This window comes from Jaculus jaculus, chromosome 1 (genome assembly GCF_020740685.1).
Source record: "Jaculus jaculus isolate mJacJac1 chromosome 1, mJacJac1.mat.Y.cur, whole genome shotgun sequence".
In the NCBI taxonomy this organism is placed as follows: Eukaryota; Metazoa; Chordata; class Mammalia; order Rodentia; family Dipodidae; genus Jaculus; species Jaculus jaculus.
Genome location: NC_059102.1, coordinates 342,919,591 through 342,940,521, shown reverse-complemented (window position 1 = coordinate 342,940,521; position 20,931 = coordinate 342,919,591). Strand labels below are relative to the sequence as shown.

General features: G+C 42.6%; 2 pseudogenes; both read left to right on the top strand.

The window, feature by feature from the left end:
* The first annotated feature begins 14,852 nt into the window (after positions 1-14,852).
* Positions 14,853-18,656, top strand: LOC101613301 (annotated as a pseudogene).
* Positions 18,657-18,990: 334 nt separating this feature from the next.
* On the top strand, positions 18,991-20,443 carry LOC101613581 (annotated as a pseudogene).
* Positions 20,444-20,931: the final 488 nt, after the last annotated feature.

The following is a 20,931-nucleotide window of genomic DNA, read 5'->3' as shown; positions in this document are numbered from 1 at the left end:
GTTTTCTCACGTGACTGAGAAACACAGAGAACTATGAGACTTGAGGCCAAGCCAACACAGCTGATGGTTGTGGCAAGATGTCATCTGAAACTCGATGTCACCAAGCTCTGTTAGTGAAGGTGAATGGAATGAAGACAGTCAACCCTCGTTTCCAGCATGTTGCTGGCCACTAAGAATATGCTTTTGTAAAGAACTTAACTCACAAAATAATGGAGATGAGTGATGGCTCAGAGAATGAAATGCTTGTCACCTTGCAAGCCAGAGGGCCCAAGTTCAGGTACCCAGCATCCACCCATCTGTGGGATGAGTACCTGTAATCCCAGCACTCCACATGTACAAAGAGAGAGCTCTGGGACAAGCTTGCTGGCTAGAATAGCCAAAGTGGTAAATTTGGTGCTCTGAGAGACCCTGACTCAGTAAATAAGGTGCAGAGTGATTGAGGAGGACATCTGACCTCCATGTGCATGCACACTTACACACAAATGCAATCTCACATGTATACACCATACATACATACATACAAACAAAAATAATTGTGTGAGCTGGGTGTGGTGGTGCATGCCTTTATCCCAGCACTCGGGAAGCAGAGGTAGGAGGATCACCATGAGTTTGAGGCCACCCTGAGACTACATAGTGAAATCCAGGTCAGCCTGGGCTAAAGTGAGACCCTACCTTGAAAAACCAAAAAAAAAAAAAATGTGTGATACTAAATAGCTTGGGCAAGTTCATAATACAAATCATTTGCAGATAGCAAGGGAGAAAATAAATGAATGATATTGGAGAATAAAACTAGGCAATGCATTACTCCACAGTCTCAAACTCTGAAGGGATGGGGACAAGTTACCAGGAGGCACAGACAGTGCAACAGTATTTGAATGGCCTAAACTATTGGAAACCAGGAGAAACCCAAGTCGGATGAGTGCCAGGAAAGGTGCTATCCATTGCAAGAGAACAGTAGGGAGAGTGGCTTGTGGAAAACGCTGAAGGGGCCAAGGAGTCAGTTTCCAGTAAATTCTTGAAGCTGAACCCCAGTCTTTTTTTTTTTTCTAGCAGATCCACACCAAAGGAGAAAGTTCTAGAGGTAAAATAAAGATCAGCTATAATAAGTGACCAAATTGCAGGAGAAAGGAAGGTTCTGCCAGAAAACTTTACAGCTAATAAATGCAAATAGGATAAAAACAGAATGACCCCCCTCATGCAATTCCTTGAACCCTAACTATTAAGATTTAGTCATAAAGCATCAGCAGCTGCCTGCCTCACAGGAGACATCCAGAAGCCATCTGTGTCCTACTAGAATGACTCCTGGTAGATGTGGTTCTGCAGAAACGGATAAGTCAGGATACTTGGTCTGATTCCTATTTTGGCAAATCTTGGAATGTAGCAACGTTGAACTGACCTGGGTGTGGACAATCAGCAATAGCCTGACTGTGGACAAATAGCTTTGCTCCAACAGACAAATTACAAACAACAGAGGTGGAGGGAAAAGGAGAAGCTTAACAGATACATCAATTCAAGTGGGCCAGGGTAAACTGAAATTCCCAAAAGTAGTCACTTGGGTGTTCAAGGCATAAAGGAAAATAATAATAAAAAAATGATCCAGAAAGTACAAGCTAATGATTAAGGGCAAGCTGTGAGTCGATGGCTTCTGAGTTGGTAAATTTTATATCTTGACCTGGATGTTGCTAACAAATGGGCTCAACTTTTTTTTTTAATTTTTATTTATTTATTTATTTGAGAGAGACAGATAGAGGGAGAGAGAGAGAATGGGTGCGCCAGGGCTTCCAGCCTCTGCAAACGAACTCCAGACCCGTGCGCCCCCTTGTGCATCTGGCTAACGTGGGACCTGGGGAACCGAGCCTCGAACCGGGGTCCTTAGGCTTCACAGTCAAGTGCTTAACCGCTAAGCCATCTCTCCAGCCCTGGGCTCAACTTTTAATAACTCAGGGACTCAGAAATTATTTTGTATAATTCTTGGTTTATGTATTCATTCATGCTTTATTTCCTTAACTTTCTGATTACAGTACAGATTGTGCCCAGGGCCTCATGCATACAAGGTAAGAACTCCTTATTGAACTATACCTAGGCTTCCAATTTTCTCTTGAGACAGGACCTTGCTAAGGTACCCAGGCTGGCCTCAAACTTATAATCCTTCTGTCTCACCTTCCTGAGTAGCTAGCAGTACTGTGGGTCACCCTATCTAGTTTATATTTTATTTTATACTATAAAAAGTAAGGTAAGAAGGGTCAGATGTGGTGGTACACACCTTTAATCTCATTACTTGGGAGGCTAAGGTAGGAGGATCACTGTGAGTTCGAGGCCTGCCTGAAACTACATAGTGAATTTCAGGTCAGCCTGGCTAGAGTAAAACCCTACCTCATAAAAATTTTAAAAATAAGGTAAGAAGAAACTATACTTTATTTGGACATATGCAAGCTTATTCTAATAAATGAAATGTATAGCTAGATAAATGTTCTGTCAACTTGCAAAAGTAAAATATTAAAAGTATGGTTCTAGCACTTGGGAGGCAGAGGTTGGAGGATCATCATGAGTTCGAGGCCACCCTGAAATTATATAGTGAATCCCAGGTTAGCCTGGGCCAAAGTGAGACCCTGCCTAGAACAACAACAACAACAACAAAAAAGTATGGTTAATAGTGTCCAATGTCTTATGTGCCTTTAGAGAATTAGTACTGGGAATTAATTTTAGGATGTGGTTTATAGTTTTAGCTGGCATCCATGGAATCTCAGCAAAGATCATTCTATATATAGCATATTTCCATAGGGCTCCTTGCCATTGTGATCAAATCTGAATACTCCAAATGGTTGACTGAGACCACATGATCAACATTGATTGGAAAATACTCAGAAGTTACCTGACCACAAAGGCTGAGAAAAGGTAATGTCCACATCTAGTGCCAGGGTGAAGGACTGTAGATGAGAAATATTCCTTAATAGACCAGATCACATCACTAGAAATTCCCCAGAGGAGTAAAAGGATGCCGACTATTTAGGTGTGTCCCAGGGTGCCTGGAGTTGTTTGGTTCATTATGGTGATGTTTCTACAGCTGTCTGCTTGTAGAAAGAGCTGCAGGAAATCTGTCATCCTTCTTCAAAACAAGCAAGGGTCACTAAAGCCCCATTATTGGCCCAACACAGGAAATACAACAAAGTCCAACATAATACCATTCTATGAGAGGAACCCAACTTAGGAAAGAGTTGATGAGGCTGTCTTAGCATTGCTAGTCTAAACTGTTCCCAGGCCAGTCAGGATGGAAAGACATGCTTATTTAACGATGCCCAGCTTATGACGGATTGTGGTAGCTATCAATAGGAGTAGGAAGCCTGTGCACAGAGATGTAATCCTTTCCTGATATGCCAGGAAATATTAAGCACTGATGACAGAGCAAAATAAAACAAAGGTGACTGTTGACATGCCATCTGCAGATACATGCCAGGGCTGTCACTGTCCGTGGGAGATGGAAGGCCAGGCAGAGCCACCCAGGGTTAAGTCCTATCAATTCTACTGCTGACTACTCCAGCAAGCCACCCCTGTGATCTGAGGTATAGCATTAAACTGCAAGAGAGCTTTCTTTTTTCCTGGGGAAAAAAAAAAACATTCTAATCATTTCCTACGGCATCCTATGGCATTCATTAATAGTGTCACTAGTGAAAATAGTAAGTCACTTTCAAAAGAAGCCAAGTCATAAAAATTCTAGGAGGTGTAATGTTTCCCAAATCATGATGGTTTTTAAAGGAATTATGCAAATAGTCTGTGAAGCAGAAAATATTAGTAAATAATAGCTGGTCATGTGCCATGAAGTATCAGCTTTTATCTAAAAATAGAGGACCAGAGTTATCCAGTGGTTTTCTTTACAGAGGTTAAAAATGATTTACTTATCAGCTCCCCCTTCTACTCGAATAGATACTGTAAAATTACTCATTGTCATGTGGCTCTCAGCGCAGTGTGCTCCAGACCAGCCAAATCAAAGTATCAACATCCTTGCCTGACCAAGCTTGCACGCAGAGCCTTGAGCCTCTCACAACCAGGCATCGTCACATACCCTGAGACTCTTCCTCACTGGAAAGTGAGGAATGACGATTGAGTGCTGTTCTAACCCTTGAGCTAGGATGACAGAGGCTACTGGCCCACTAAGCATTGAGCAGCAGCCTCAAATCCCTCAAGCACTTTTTTTCTCCACTGTGTCTGTCCATTTTGCCAGCCTGGTCTCTTTCTAGCCCTTCTCTTCATCCAGGCATCTACAGCCTTCCTTCCCGGATCCCTCCCTCCCTCCCTCTTTTCCTTCCTTCCTTACCTTCTTTCCTTCCACTCCCTTTCACTCCCATCCCACACCTCTGTTACTTTCCTCTGCCCTTCCTCTTCTTCCTCCTCTCTTTTTGTCTTATAACAACTAGATCAAAGTTGGTCTAATAGCTGAGGAAGTTATCATTCTCACTTCATCCCTTTGTTAATCTTAGAAGATTTCTTGCTGCCTAATTAGAATGAAGTTCTTCTGGCTGATGTAGGCTAGGCTGAGACTCACTGGGGGATTAGAATACTGCGGTTCTATAAGGCTTTCAACAATAAATCTTAAAATCATGTAGCTCTAAGTCTCTGGTATGCCTTACTTTAAGACCCTCAAGAGTCCCATACCTACCAAATCCAGGAAATAAATTGCTGCCAGCTCTCAAACAGTATCATAGGAAAAAAAATTTACTCCTAGACTGATGGTTAAGCTCTGTTGTCAACTTGATCTGATTAGGAGTCAAATAAGAGACAGACCTCTTGAATGGGTTTGTTGAGGGTATTTTGAGGAAGGATTAACTGAGGGAGGAAGTTCTTCCTGTGGAGCAAGCAGCTTTTGGTTGGTGGATGATGTATATATATATTTTCCAAGAGGAAATGGAGCCTTTTACCTGATGGATCTTGCCTCTTGCTGATGTGGTGTGTGCATCCACCTGTCCTATTGCTGCTGGCCTCAGACATTAGAACCCAGTTTTATTGGCCTTCCAATGTGGACTGAAGGCCAGTGACCCTCTAGAAAGCCTCCAGGCCTTCAGCACCACATGGGGACTGCTGAAACGCCTAGACTGAGCCGTTCATAGATTCTCTGATTTCCTACTCATCTCCAGCCTTGTGGTCGGAGAAAACACCAGGTTCTCTGACTCTCCAGCCTGAAGACAGCTATTGTTGGCCTGCCCAGCCCATGCCCTAATAAATCCCCTGTATAACACATCCGCTTGGCCCTGTACCTCTAGAGAACCCTAATGCATACACCTAGGATTCCAAGCTCTGTATTACCCAGCAGGCCCTTGTCTTTCCAAAATGCAAAAAGCACTGGGTGGAAAATATTCACCTTAACTGCTCTATGGGACTTATAGCTTTGTCATGTCAAGTAATCATATGTAAATGCATTGTTATAAAAATATGACTATTAGATTATGGGATATTTCTAAAGTCCCTATCAGGGATTGTATGTCATATATGGTTAAAAAGAAAAGCATAAGTAACACTGAATAAAAAGTATGGATAGCCACAAAGGTTTTAGAGAACAAATCCTATTGTATGGCCAAAGGGCACAACAAACCTGACTGGCTTTGGAGATAGAGATCATCTTCAGCCTCATCCAACATCTGGTTCAGTCTGCCAGAATTTTGAAGAACCCAACGTCAATTAGAAGAAATTGCCTAGTGAAGACTAATTTGAGCATAAATATATTTATCAACTATTGGGAAGAAATCTTTTTTTGTACTTTCCCCCCCCCCTTTCTTTCCAAATAGCACTTAGGTCAATGTTGGTGCCTTGCCAATTTGACATATCTATGAGATTGTAGCCTCAGTTTCCAGCAACACTCACCTGTTGTGCTTTCCCACCCTGTGGCACTCAAACAGCTCCCAAGTGCTGAAGGAAGAGCTGGCCATGGGGGATATAGAAGCTTTAGGCTTCTGTGTGGAACGTCTGCTAACATCTCATTGACCAAAGCAAACAGGAGGTCAAGGCCAAGTGAGAGTGCAAGAGCAGTCAAGGTCTGTGGCTACTGCGAGGAAAAATACATGCTATGTTCTTCTGTGTAACCTGTCCTAAATTTTCTCCACACAGAAGGAGGCATTAGGAGGTTGGGAGGAAGTGTTCGTTGGTAGCCGTTGCCACACATCTCGAAAGGGGTGAGGACAGGATGTAGTCGGATTCTAGAACCTTCTCTCAACCTCTGTGTGAGCCTTGTTGGTGTCCTCTTGCACTCTGACTGACTCTCACTTCCTTCCCAGGAGAAATGGAGTCTGCTTGACAAGATAGAATCATGTAGTGAGCTACATCGGCCTAAGAGCAATGGGAGGCTGGCACGTGGCTGCTCCACCTCCGGGCGCACGCCAGAGCTCCTGGACTAGCAGCTGCAGAGTGCTAGGGCAGTTCCAAAACGGGCACTTGTCTGAACGGACATCGTCTCTCTTCATCTTCCACCGTCTGTTGTTAGATGAGATGCTACAGAGGGGTAAGTCTCGGGCGTGAGACAAAAGGATGGAGGTCTAAGGAGTCAAAAGTTCTGGCCTAGGCATTTTGTGTCCTCAGCACGCTGTCCCAAAGAAATCCAATTTATTTGCTTTATTCAGATTTATTATGACTTAAGTCTATATTAATAAAAATAAAACTAGTGAAATACAGCAAGTCTTTTACTTTCAAAGAAAAGAAAATCCTTTATGTTTCTTTCTATTTCTTCTCTACTGACTCTTGCAAAACTAAAGTGTAAAATGACCATTGATATACAGTTCCTTCAGAGGCATCAACATTCCTCTTAAAGGTTTTCTTTGGATACCAAAAGTCAGTTATAAAGTGATTCCATACTTGTTAGTTCTTCACCGATTTCACACTCTTCAAACTCTAAATAGGGAAGTTGAAAATAAGGATACCTAGAACTTTGTAGACATTTGAGCAGTGAGGGAGAACAGCTTTATGGGAGAGGGGAAGGAGACGACGGTGATATTTTCTGTGAGCTATATTTGTTCATGTGTGAGCTCACATCATAGGTCAAAGGATGAACTTGTATGGCAGCTCATTTAGACATGCCCTAATTCTATTGCAAAATGTCTAGATTTCAAGGAGACGAAGATGAATGCACAACAGACTCTGCAGAAAACTGCAGATGCCCTGAGAAGGAGGAATATTGGTGACAGATGTTCTTGGCATATTGGAGGTTCCTCAGTCCAGACAACATCTTTATCATCTCTCCCACAAAACTTCTTTCTCCAAGTGATTGACAGATAGCATAATGGCTTTCACAAGTGTACTGGGCAGAGCAAGGCTGTGAAGGCTCAGCCTCCCTGTCACTTAGTACCTTTGCAGCGACCTCGTAAATAGCATTCCTTACTCCAGCCCCCCAGCAGGACATAACTCTACTGAGCGAGAAATCCTAGACCAAAGCAAAGGTTTCCAAAAAATTTTTTAAAAAATTCCTGAGAAGGCTGGACTTTAATCCCACTGTGGCTGGGTCTGCTTACTTTTTAATGCTTTAGCCAACTCTGCCAGTTGGTCACCTCCTCACAATAGTGAGAGCATAATACTTTCATATGCATATAACCCTTTAAGTATCATGACTGCATTTAATTTGTTGAATTAATGAATTGTAAATAGCAAAAACAGTGCCTGAGTCCATTGGCAATTGGGTTGTTCTAAAGAGAACTTTTTCCAGCTCAAATGGGCAAGATTGACATTACATAGTTTCTGTGACAAGCCAGAGGATGACATGGGCAAAACAGACTGTGGTGCTGGAAGAATAAGAGAAGGAAATACAAGTCATATGTTTAGAGCATGTTCAACAAATCTCCATGTCATAGATAATATGTCATTGATAACAATGATCAAATGGCTACTTGAATTCATTTTGCAGTAGATTTCTTCTTCTGACCAAGAAAATAATGGTTATATTTGTACTTTTATTTTATTCAACCCAAATGCATACATATGCACATACATACACACATATATACATGGCATGATAGTAGAGTAAATCATTGCTTGCATTAGATTACATTAGATTTCCAAGGCTCATTAAACACTTGCAAGATGTAACAAAAGGGCTAGAGAGATGGCTTAGTGCTTAAACGTGCTTACCTGTGAAACATAAGGAACCAAGTTTGACTCCTCAGAACCCACATAAGCCAGATGTACATGGTGGCACATATGTCTGGAGTTGATTTGCAGCAGCTAGAGGCCTTCATGTGCCAATTCTCTCTCTCTCTCTTCCCCTCAAATAAATAAATTAAAAACTGAAAATTTTTTAATAATTTTTGTTCATTTTTATTTATTTATTTAAGAGTGACAGAGAGAGAGAGAGAGAGAGAGAGAGAGAGAGAGAGAGAGAATGGGCACGCCAGGGCTTCCAGCCACTACAAATGAACTCCAGATGCATGCGTCCCCTTGTGCATCTGGCTAACGTGGGTCCTGGGGAATAGAGCCTCGAACCGGGGTCTTTGGGCTTCATAGGCAAGGGCTTAACCACTAAGCCATCTCTCCAGTCCCAAAACTGAAATACTTTTAAAAGATTTAACAGAAGAACAAAATAATAAGATTTTCAGAACTTAAAACATACACTACCTAAGATTAAATAAATCATACTGTCAGGAATTAACAAATAGAAGAAAGAACTGGACTGATAAATCCTGCTGGAGCTGAGCTGAAAACATCCTCCATGTAGACCAGCTGACATAAAGCTGGAAAAGGTCACACTGCATGCAGTTCAATGGGAGAGAGAGAAATCACCAGTGAAGAAACCCAACAGTGGACACTGCAAGCCTTATATTTGCCAACAGGTGCTATAGTGGCATGTCTGTTATGGGGGAAACCACTGCCCTCTAATTGGATTGGAGGTCCTCTCCATGGGAGGGAATACATCCCTGATACTGAAAACCTACAACAGGGGTAGTCATGAGCCCTAGGGGGTGTAACGTCTGCTCCTGTCTGGCTAAATGTATACACTATGCTCATCAAACTTCCCAGCAAGCACTTCTCTCAATGTTCATACCCATATATTAATGCTACTCTCACTTTTGGTAGAGAACCTTCTCTTTTCAGATGGCAGTGACCTTGGGATGACTCAGAAGGCATCATGGTGCTGGGAAGAAGTGACAGAGGAATGCTCAGCACTGAAATATCTCTATCACACTTTTCATGGCTCAGGGTCTAATGTTGAAGAGTTGACAGAAAGAATGTAAGACCCCAAGGAAGGGTAGGACTCCTTACAATGAGCTCCCCCCAGACAAAAAAATGGCCTGGATATCCATGACCTCATAGTGCCTGATACTACCTACACAAGGCCATCATAACAGGAGGAAAAGATCATGACATCAAATAAAAAAGAGAGACTGATTGAGAGGGGACAGGGATATCATGGAAAGTGGAATTTCACAGGAGAAAGTGTGGGGAAGGAAAAAATTACTATGGGATACTGTTTACGATCATGGAAGTTATCAACAAAAAGTTAATTATTGAGTTTTTAAAAAGAACTGGTAAATCTGAAAATCTAATAATAGAAATTTGACAAAGTGAATCAGGAATATAAACATATTTTTTAAATGAAAAATGACCAAAGAGCTTCAATTAGACTAATGCATGGAGACCCACCTTGGAAGGGAGAAGAGAAAGAGAAAAGGTAGAAAAATACTTAAATAGCTGACTGAAAATTTCCCAGGCCTAAGTAGAAATGCATAATACCCTGCAATCCAAGGAATTTAATGAATCCTAGAAGAGATATGTAGAAAACTATGCTAAGGTACATCAATCAAGCATAATGATAATGAACTCATTAAGTGATACAATATTCCAGAAGTCTCCAGGGGGAAAAAAGACATACCAAACAGAGAGCAACAAAGTTAAAAAATGCTATCAGAAGGCAAGGCATGGTAGTGCACACCTTTCATCCCACCACTTGGGAGGCAGAGGTAGAAGGATCGCCAGGAGTTCAAGGCCATCCTAAGACTACATAGTGAAAATTCCAGATCAGTCTGAGATGGAGGAAGACCCTACCTCAAAAAATAAAGAGAAAAAGGTATCAGAAACAATGTAAGCAATAAAAAGGTTTAAAATTTTGGTGAAAAAACTGCTTCTCAAACTTGAATTCTATACTCAGGAAAAATAACATTTAGCACACAAAGCCAAGGGAAGATGTTTTCCAGAATATTAAAGCTAAAGGAGTCATCATCAACAGAATGCAAGGGTGAGAAATTTTAGAGTATCTTTTAAACAAAAGAAACTTTATTCCATGTAGGACTGTGTCTGAACACAGCAGGAGAAAGAATACTGGAAAACAATAAGATATAACTGCAGAAATTTGATCATTTATTTTTTTAATTTTATTTATTTATTTTTATTTTGAGAGAGTGAGAGAGAAAGAAGGAGACAGAGAGAGCAATAGAAAGAGAGAGAGAAAATGGGCACGCCAGGGCCTCTGGCCACTGCAAACAAATGTCAGATGTATGTGTCACCTTGTGTATCTGGCATATGTGAGTCTTGGGAAATCAAACGGAGGTCCTTTGGCTTTGTAGGCAAGCACCTTGACCAGTAAGCCATCTCTCCAGCCCATTTTTGTTTTGTTGAGGTAGGGTCTCTCTCTAGCCCAGGCTGACCTGGGATTCACTATGTGGTTTCAGGCTGGCCTCAAACTCATTGTTATCCTCCCACCTCTGCCTCCAAAGTGCTGGGATTAAAAGTGTATACCTCCATGCCCAGGTAAAATTGATAATTTAATGAAAGTTACCTAATTGTGTCATATGCCAATGAAATAGGATTTAACAATGTGGTCAGAATTTAATGCTTTTATTAGAAAAGAAGTGTCTCACACCAATGAAATTGTTTTCTATCTTAAAATAAAGTAGAGCAAATTAAACTTGAGGGCAACAGAAGAAAGGAAATAAAAAAGATTCAAGCAGAGATCAAAGAAATACACTTTGCATGTCTCTCACAATCAAAGGTCAAGATCAGGCTGGTGCTGGAGAATCTCTGTTAGAATCTCTTCCATGGCTAAGCTGATACTTACTGTCATTTTAAGGGCAAATGAAAAATGGAAATATAGACCCTTGTCTGAGGAGGAGCAAATACAATGGGGAAGATAGGAAGACAAAGACTCTTGTTGACTTTCTGCCATAATAAAGGCATCATGGTTCTTACTTGATGGGTGGTGGTTGAGGGAAGACTCAGCTTAGAAACAGAATGTAGCCTCACAGCTGGTCTGTTGAGTGTCAGCACTGACGTAACCCAACAGTAAAAATTCCTTCCTGGTCTCTTACTTCCTTGGCCCCAAAGTGAGCCTAAGATGAGGACCATGGGCACAGTGAGTCCTTTCAATAATCCTTTATGACTTCACTAGTTCAGGAAAGAACTGTGAGACTTGAAAGTTGGGACTGTATAAAATTAAAACCAACAACTAACCATGTGAAGGGGTGGCTTACAACATAGGAGGAAGCCTTTGTTAGTTAAACACTTGAGAGATGATTTTTTTTCACTTTTTTATTTATGATTTCCATAATTGTAAACCATAACCCATGGTAATTCCCTCCCTCCTCCCACTTTCTCCTTTGAAACTCCATCATATCCCCTCCCCCCTCTCAATCAGTCTCTTTTATTTTGACATTATGATCTTTTCTTCCTATTATGATGGTCTTGTGTAGGTAGTGTCAGGCACTATGAGGTCATGTATATCCAGGCCATTTTGTGTGTCTGGAGAAGCACATTGTAAGGAGTCCTACTCTTCCTTAGACTCTTACATTCTTTCCACCACCTCTTCCGCAATGGACTTTGAGCCATGGAAGGTGTGATAGAGATATTTCAGTGCTGAGCACTCCTCTGTCACTTCTTCTCAGCATCATTGTGCCTTCTGAGTCATCCCAAGGTCACTGCCATAGGAAAAGAGAAGGTTCTCTAACCAAAAGTGAGAGTATCATTAATATATGGGTATGTACATTAAGAGAAGTGCTTATTGGGCATTTTGGTGAGCATAATATGTACTTTTAGACAGATAGCAGCAGATGTTACACCCTAGAGTTCATGACTACCCCTGTTGTAGGTTTTCAGTATCAGGGATGTATTCCCTCCCATGGAGCAGGCCTCCAGTCAAAGTAGAGGATGGTTGGTTTCTCCCATAACAGACGTGCCACTATTGCACCTCATTGGCTCATTTGGCCTGGCTGGCCAAATACAAGGTTTGTAATGTCCACTGTTGGGTATCTTGACTGTTGATTTCTTCCTCTCCCATTGAACTGCATGCAGAAAGGCCTAAGTGAGGTCGGGGAAAGAGAATGAACAAAGGAAAGGTGGAGGGAAGGCTAATAATAATCTAAGAGGATATAAATAAGTCATATGGAAACCTACTTTTTTGGATAATTGAACTCACAGGAGCCATAGATTGTTACTAGAAAAATTTTTTTTCAGCCGGGATTGGGATACCTTCCAGTGAGTTATTGGCCAGGGAGGTCCCTGATGCCCCCAAAACATTATAAGCCATTCCATTGTCAAGACTCTTGGTTTCCCACCAGGAATAGATGGTAAGACCATATTGCTAAAGACTCCATATTCTTGGGCTGCAAGGTCACTGAGAAAACTGCTGAAAACCTCCACCATGTAGACCATCTGACATAAAGCTGGAAAAAGCCATAATTTTTATTTTTATTTATTTATTTTTCTGGAAGCTTCCTTTTCTTTTTTTGTAGTGTTTTTAAGTATATGTATATATAATTATTGATAACTTCTATATTCTGAGAGATGTTTTCATCTTTAATATATAAAGAACTCAAAAAAACCCTAAATACCAAAATAAAATAAATACTTTGATCAATAAATGGGAAAATGAGGAGGTGATTCTAAGTGGCCATCATTAAGAAAATTAAGTAATCACAAGTTCTAGTAAGGATGAGAAGAAAAGGGAATAGTTATCCACTACTGGTAGGAATCAAAATTAGATACTATGGAGATCATTGTGAAGGTTCATAAAAAGACCTAGAGTTAGAATTATTATATAATCCAGCTATGCCAGTCAGAAGAATATACTCACTATATGGCCTTTCCCTACAGTGAAAGCCACCCTTCCCTATGCCGCCTAGAACTCTAAGCAGACATCTGCACATGCATGATTTTTGCAGCATGACCCCAACAGCTGTTACAGAATCATCCTAGGTGTCCGTCAATACATGACTAGATGGGGAATATATATATATATATAATATAGTTCTGTTCATCATAAAAAGAATGAAATTTTGTCCATTTGCCAGAAAATGAGTGCAACTAGAGATCACCATATTAAGTGAAATCAGTCATGCAGAAAGACAAAGGTCCTGTGTATGCCAGGCTTGGGCCCTATTTTGTGGGCCTTGGAATTCTTTGTAGGTACATGGGACCATTTGTGAGATGAAAGTAAAAGAGAAGCTAGAGGAAGGGAGGAGAGTGGTCAGATGGGGCTAAGGATGATAAGTCATATAAGAAGAAGGAACAGGAAGGTGATGTGATCAAGCACACACTATACCGAAGGAATTATGTGAACATTAACACTGCATATAACAAATTTGAAAAACATTTTTTATATTCTTAAAAAGGATAAAACTGGGGCAATGAAGGAAGTCCTAGAAAGAAATCTTTGTGACTCTTTTTTTTGAGAAGAGGGCATACTAAGAGCCCAAATATCACCTATCACCGAGAGGACAAAGAAAAGAACATCCATTTGCAGAGGGATTTAGTTGTCTACCCCGAAGGAAGAAGCAGCCAAGTATTTACTTCCAGCGTGTGGATCAAAGACTCAGACGTCACTGGGGGGTGACAGCTCCGGGCTCCCCATGCTCAGGTATCAGGGTAGCGCCACCAGCTGCCTAGGGCAACTGGACAAGAGCCCACTGCTGGAGCTCAGTCTCTGTGTCCGCTGGCTTTCTTGGTTCTCTTCCGTGAGGCCCTCTTCAGCTGGCCTGTGCTTCTTCACAGTGTGGTGGTCTCCAGGCAGCTTGGTGTTTGTGTATGGCAGCTGGCTTTCTGGGAGACAGAGTGGAAGTTGTCAGCTCTCTGCAGGCTGTTGGAATCCTGAGAACGTCACTTATGCTTCATAAATTACAAAGGGAGAGTGACTAGAATCCACCTTGTGAAGAACGAGGACTTTCTGCCTAGGGAGTGACATGAAGCCAGTGATGTCAGACACATTGGACTACAAAGGAAGAATGTCCTGAAGAAGATCCAGGACGATGTCTTCCTCTTACTGGCATGCAACCTTCCAGACCCAACGGCTTAAGCGCTCCACTCTTTGGCGGCCATAGGACACATTTCACTCTCCCTTTCTGAGGGCTGAACTCCGAGGGCTGTCGCCTTTTTCTGGAACCTTGATGATAAATGTTATTTGGTGCAATGTGTCTGGTGTTCGGAACAGCAGACATTCCACATTAGGTACTAAAAATTCTGAGGTGGGTATTTATTTTCTTTTTGGTCATTCTTTCTATTTCCTTCCTTATGGTGGGCAGAACTGAGCTCTTTTTTTGTTTTGTTTTGTTTTGTTTTTGTGTTTTCGAGGTAGGGTCTCACTCTGGCTCAGGCTGACCTGGAATTCACTATGTAGTCTCAGGGTGGCCTCGAACTCTCGGAGATCCTCCTACAAACTTTGCCTCCCAAGTGCTGGGATTAAAGGCGTGTGCCACCACGCCCGGCGTGAGCTCTTCATCATGGGAAACCTACACCAGGAGTGCTCATTTCTCTTTATAACCAAACCAGACCAAACACACACACACACACAAAAAAAAAAAAAAAAACTTGCTTTCCTTCCTCAGCTGCCACCAAGGTACTTCAGAGGAAGATAAGGCCACTCTGAGGTGAGGTCCTCACTTCACCCTGCAGCTAGCATGGGTCCAGCAGCTCACACCTTGGCCTCCACCTCTGAGCTTGCCTGCACTTACTCGCTCCTCATCCTGCACTACAATGAACTGACCATCACGAAGGATAAGATCAATGCCCTCATTAAAGCCGCCAGGGTGAAGTGTTGAACCTTTCTTTGGCCTGCCTTGTTTATACAGGCCCTGGCCAATGTCAACATCAGGAGCCTCATCTGCAATGCAGGGGCTGGTGGGCTGCTCCTGGCCTATTGGTCGGCCTGTAGGAGGCCCTGCCCCTGCTGGGGAGAAGAAAGTGGAAGCTAAGGAAGAAGAGCCTGGGGAGTCCGAAGGTGACATGGGCTTCGGTCTTGTTCACTAAACACATTGTTACATAATCAACAAAAAGAAATCTGGCCCTGGTCTTAAAAACAAAATAAAAAAGACCTTAGTTGTTTCTATAGGTCTTGATGGCTGAGGGACGGGGGATAAGGGATGGAGTGGGTATGGTGAGCTGTGTCCCCCTGGTGTGCTGTGTTTTATTTCTTGTTTTGTTTTTTTCTTCAACACAAGACTTGCTTTTGTAGTCCCAGGTGGCCTCAAGTTCACTATGTAGCCCAGGCTGCTCTTGAACTGACAATCTTCCTGCCTCAGCCTTCCCAGTACTGGGGGTCACAGAAATGCACCGCCATGCCCAGTCCTACTATACTTTATTTGACAGAACAAAGGAGTAGTCCAGCTGACTGGTGGCCAGGACCCTCGCAGACTCCGTCCTCTCTCTCTATTATGTGATTCTGAGAAAGGAAGCTCCAGCAAGATCAATACATCCTCTGGGCAGACGTCAGATGCCTTGTGACGTTGGTTCTTGAGGGCTGTTTTTAGTGAGGATATTCCAGTCTTATGAATTTGACATGAATTTGGCTTGGTGCCTCGACAGATTGCAATGTAGGCATAATTTGATCTTCCTGTAATTGTCTATTTAACTTGGCAATCCAGACTAATTTTTTCCTGTGAAGTGAGCCCAGAACGTCACTAGGACAGTGGTTGGGTTAATTAATGAGGCATAATAATGTGCATAATAAAAGCGTGCGATCTGGATTTCTCTTTGCCTCATTGCCTCTCTCCAACCCGAAGAGAACGGCAGTCCTCACCGGAATCTGTGAGTCACATTTTGTCAAAGGAGTCTTTTGTAAACAACAGCAAGGGAAAAATAATAACTTGAGAGCCATCTGTTTCGTTGAATCCTTGAGTTTTTTTTTTCTATTTCCCCCTATTGCATGTTAAAGGAAGTAAATAGGAAAAAACTTCTAATTATATTACTGTTTACTGATTACTGGATAATTTTTTATTGTTTTTATTTTAAGTACCATTCTGACCTACACCCAACGCCTTAGTCCTCTTTCATCTCACTGTTCCTTCCAACTCTCTCTTCTTTTTCTTTCTGTTTGTATGTGTCTAATTACATCTAGGGTCATTGCAAACTTGTCCGAATCCATGTATTCCACTGTCACCACTGATAGCTCTGGGAGTGGAGGCTTAAGTTGGCACCTGCAGTTAATTCATGGAAGTGATTTTACAGGTGTCCCAGAAAAGGCCAGTGGGCACAGGGAATAGGATATGGTTCTTGGTCCCATCCCAGCAGTTCCTACCAGTACAGCTGAGTTTGGGGAGCTCATTACAAATTCCTTCCTCTGGAAAATGTGCATGCAACAACTTTAATTCTATTAATAGTCATCAGGTACAAGCTTTGCGTTGAGCCCTGAGTAAACCTGGACTTGGTGACAAGGCCACCACCTCTGTCCTCCCGACGGACAGTCTGTGAGGATGAAGAGTGAGGGCCTGTGTGGCAGTGATCTGTGGGTGATAAAGCTGAGCCCAAAGCTGGTATGTTCCCAGCATTGCTGTCTGCATAAGGAACCTGGGAGTTGACTGTGTTGTTCATGACATCAGAGCCAGTGGTTATCTTACCTTAGGATGAGGCTTGGGAAATGAAATAATAGTGCAGTCAAGGCTTAGCTTTCACCATTTCTGTGCCTTTGGAATCCTTTGAAAAATGAGAGAGAGAGAAAGGGGCAAACATTGTCTCTATATTAGTATCCCCAATGGATGCCATTTTGCCAAGCAGCTGTCACTCAGCCCATGATTTATTTCAGTTGAAAATTCCCCAATTGGATTACTCTAAATTTTTAACACAAATCAGTGCTATTTTTTGATCAAAGTCAAAATTTGCCTAAAACAGCTTTTCTTAAAAAGAGAACAGACGTAATGTAGCGCCTGGCACACAAAGCTACAGGCTTGCCTTTAGCTCTCGTCACTGCCAAGTACTTGGAAGTCAACAAGCTACAAGGACAAAGAGATTGGATGGAAAGGTGCATTCCACGTGAGTCAGAGCTGACGCAGTCAATGTACGGCTGTGGTCAACCTGAGCAGCTTCATGAGCATGAGGCATGTCAGGAGGCAACAGCATTCCCCCAAGGAAAATGGCACTCATCCTGCTCCTGGGGATAATATGTAGCGCAGCAATCCTCCTGCCTTTGCTTCCCCAGTGTTGGCATAGCAGGCATACACCACACCCAGCTAATTCTTTGTGATGATTAGTTATGGAGCTATGATTACCAGGGAAGAAAAAGTATTCATACTTCAAAACATCACCAGAATATTGCAAAATTAGGGCTTGCTGTCACTGTTATGAGAAGCAAATGCAATGTCTAACTGCCAGGACTTCACAATTTTAGGTTTTAGGGGATGGCAGTCAATGTAAACATATGAAGGACTTCAAAATCAAGGTAAACATGGCTTTAAAATTCAAGGCAAACACAGTAATGCAGTGTGACTAAAAGAAAACAAGAAGGTAGGATGTGAGCTATTTAAAGCACAGCTTTGCATCCATGACTCAAGCTTGCTCAGATCATGTTCCAATTGATCCATAGATGTTACAAGAAGCACTGAGGCTTGGCACCCTATGTCTCCCATTTGTTTCATGGGTTGGTCTCAAAACATTGGGCAAAACCATCCTTTTAGTGGAAAGTTTAATATATAATGTAGTAGCCTAGATAAGTACTGAACACAAATTGCTAAAAAGAAATACAAGGTTGTTCCAGATGAATAGCACATAAGTGGTCAAGGAAAGCTTTGAGCAGAAGTAGAATTTGGAGGGGCTCTTCTCTTCCTCTGGTCTTTCAAAGTTGTTCTTCCTTAATGAAATCTTATAATCAAGATCTTAGCCATCTTCTTGGCAAGACCTCAGTGTTTGAAATAGGGCTGTTCCATTGGATAGTGTCCTTGCTGGGGTTCTTTACAGCCTGCTCCTTGTGCATATAGCCTGTTCCCCCAACATGTCAGTATACATGCCATCTTCTGTGGTGAAGGCACATTCCCTTCTGCTGTTTCTTTGGCCTTTCACTCTCCTGGCTTCTCATGTATGTGCTGCTTCAGCTATAAGCCCACTACTTTGGTGATCTTTAGCTGTTCCTTCCATCAACTCACATGGCATCTTTCTGGTGGATCCCTATCAGATGGGGCTGCTTCAGGTAAACCCTCACAGCAAGAGTGCTGATGGTAGCTCATGCAATAGCTCCATCATCAAATAAGCATTTTTGAGCATTCACTATGTACAAGGTTGTTACTGGGAAAATGTACCAGGCCCCTTCCTTTGTTTTTCTATTTTTTTTGGTACATTATATGTATATATACATTATATACATAATCATGACTATTGACTGATATCTGCCATTAAAATGCTTTCCAGGAAGATTAGACAAATCCCACCTGATTATCCAACATCTGCAGCAGGACTATGTCATTACCAGCATCGAGGAAAGGAATGCAAAACTGTGAAGGAACTTTCCCTGAGTTTTCACCTCTCTAGGCACAATGTTAAGTAGCTCTCACAGGCACTTCCACAGTTTCCGTGCAGCTTGAACTGTGGGTCACAGCCCCCATACAGAGTTGATTAGTTGAAAGTGGGGGGTCATGACAATTTTGGCAACTGTAAAAGGTTTCTGGACAATGACTAAGATTTAATTCAAGATGAAATGTATAATGAATCCAAAGTGTTTCTGGAAGCACTCACCTGTGCTGTATCACATGACTCCACGGCAGCCTTGATCCACACAACACGCACACTGTGCACCACATATCCCATCATGCAAGCAAAATCACTCGTCTCTACATGAAGCACTTTGTCTCTGATTCAAGACTGATTGATGGTATGATGTTGTGTCACTGCTGTGCTTTATGTACAAATGTGCTCTATGTACAAATCTTTCTGCTCTTAGAAAAGCATAATGGTTTTGAGAGGGAGTCAGGTAGCATTTTTAGGCAGTTATGGTGGCTCCTGAAAGTTAAAAAGGCAGGAAGGTCTGCCCTCGAGATTTTCACTTGCTAGACATGAAAGTATGGTCTGACTTCTCTCTTGCCTAGCTCCATAGACATGTTTGTCCATGACTCAGCTCCTCCCTGGGAGGAATGACTCTGTCTAGAATTCAAAGCTAATCCTGAAATTGTGGTTGGTCAAGCTTCAACTCCAGAACTCGGTGTCATGGCTACCCTCTTTAGGAGCCAGTCTATAGCCTAGATCAATAGCTGTCTCTCTGCCTACCTGAGTCAGAAGGCGAGCCCCACCACAGTAAGATTATAAATAGGGGGGTCTGTTTTGTGCAACAGACATAGCCAGCCACATCCAGCTCAACAACGGTGCTCAAATGACCATCCTGGGCTTGGGCACCTGGAAGTCTTCTTGCCAGGTGACTGAGGTGGTGAAAGTTGCAATTGACATTGGGTACCTCCACATCGACTGTGCCCAAGTGTACCAGAATGAGAAGGAGGTAGGGGTGGCCTTCCAGGAGAAGCCCAAGGAAGAGGAAGTGAAGCACCAAGACCTGTTCATCGTCAGCAAGCTGAGGTGCACGTTCCATGACAAGAGCATGGTGAAAGGAGCCTGCCAAAAGACGCTCAGTGACCTGAAGCTGGACTACCTGGACCTCTACCTGATTCACTGGCCGATGGGCTTCAATCCTGGGCCTGACCACTTCCCACTGGATGGCATTGAATCCCATGACACTGTGATTCCCAGTGACACTGATTTTGTGGATACCTGGACGGTCATGGGAGAGCAGGTAGATGAAGGTCTAGTGAAAACAATTGGTGTTCCAAGTTTCAACCATATTCAGATTGAGAGGATCTTAAACAAACCCAGCTTAAAATACAAGCCATCGATTAAGCAGAACGAGTGCCACCTGTACTTGACAGGGGAAAAGTTGATCTAGTCATTGCCATTCCAAGGGCATCGTGGTGACTGCCTACAGTTCCCTCAGCTCTCCCAACAAGCCCTGGGCCAAGCCTGGGGATCCATCTATCCTGGAGGATCCCAGAATCAACATGATTTCAGATAAGCACAATAAAACTCTAGCTTGGGTGCTGATCCATTTCCCCATATGAAGAATGCTGGTGATGATCCCCAAGTCTATGACAGCAGCATGCACAACTGAGAACTTTAATGTCTTTGGCTTTGAGCTGAGCAACAAGGCATGACCACCTTATGCAGCTACAACGGGAGCTGGAGAGTCTGTGCCTTGGTGAGCTATGCCAACCACAAGGATTACCCCTTCCACGCAGGGTTCTGAAGCTGTGGATCATCATTCTTCCCAAGGGACTTGGACCTGTTCCTCCTGACTCAGTTGTCCTTGCAAGTGCCCTCAGCAGGAGGCAGCAGCTTGCAGACCAGACTCTGAGGGCATGTCAGCTTGATGTTGGCTCTGAGGAACAGTGTCTGCAGAACTAGGTTTCTCTTCCAGGCCTTTCTTTGTCTTTCTTCTTGCCTACCTAGGGAACGTTCAAACTGACTACCCTTTTCTGACCCAAGAGAAGCAAGACCTATGGTCAAAATAGTACCACTGACAGTAAGTTTTGACTGCTTGGAGCTGTGACCCTTTCAACCAGACTTTGTCTCTAATGAAAAGCACTTTTGTGACCTTGAGAAAGAAAAACAAACAAGATTATAAGCAGGTGCATGGGAGGAGACAGGTCTCTCTCTGAGCTGCCTGACCACTCGTGAACCTCTAAGTTCTGGTGATATTCCCCTGTACCCCTACTTCCTACATGGGCTGTCTAT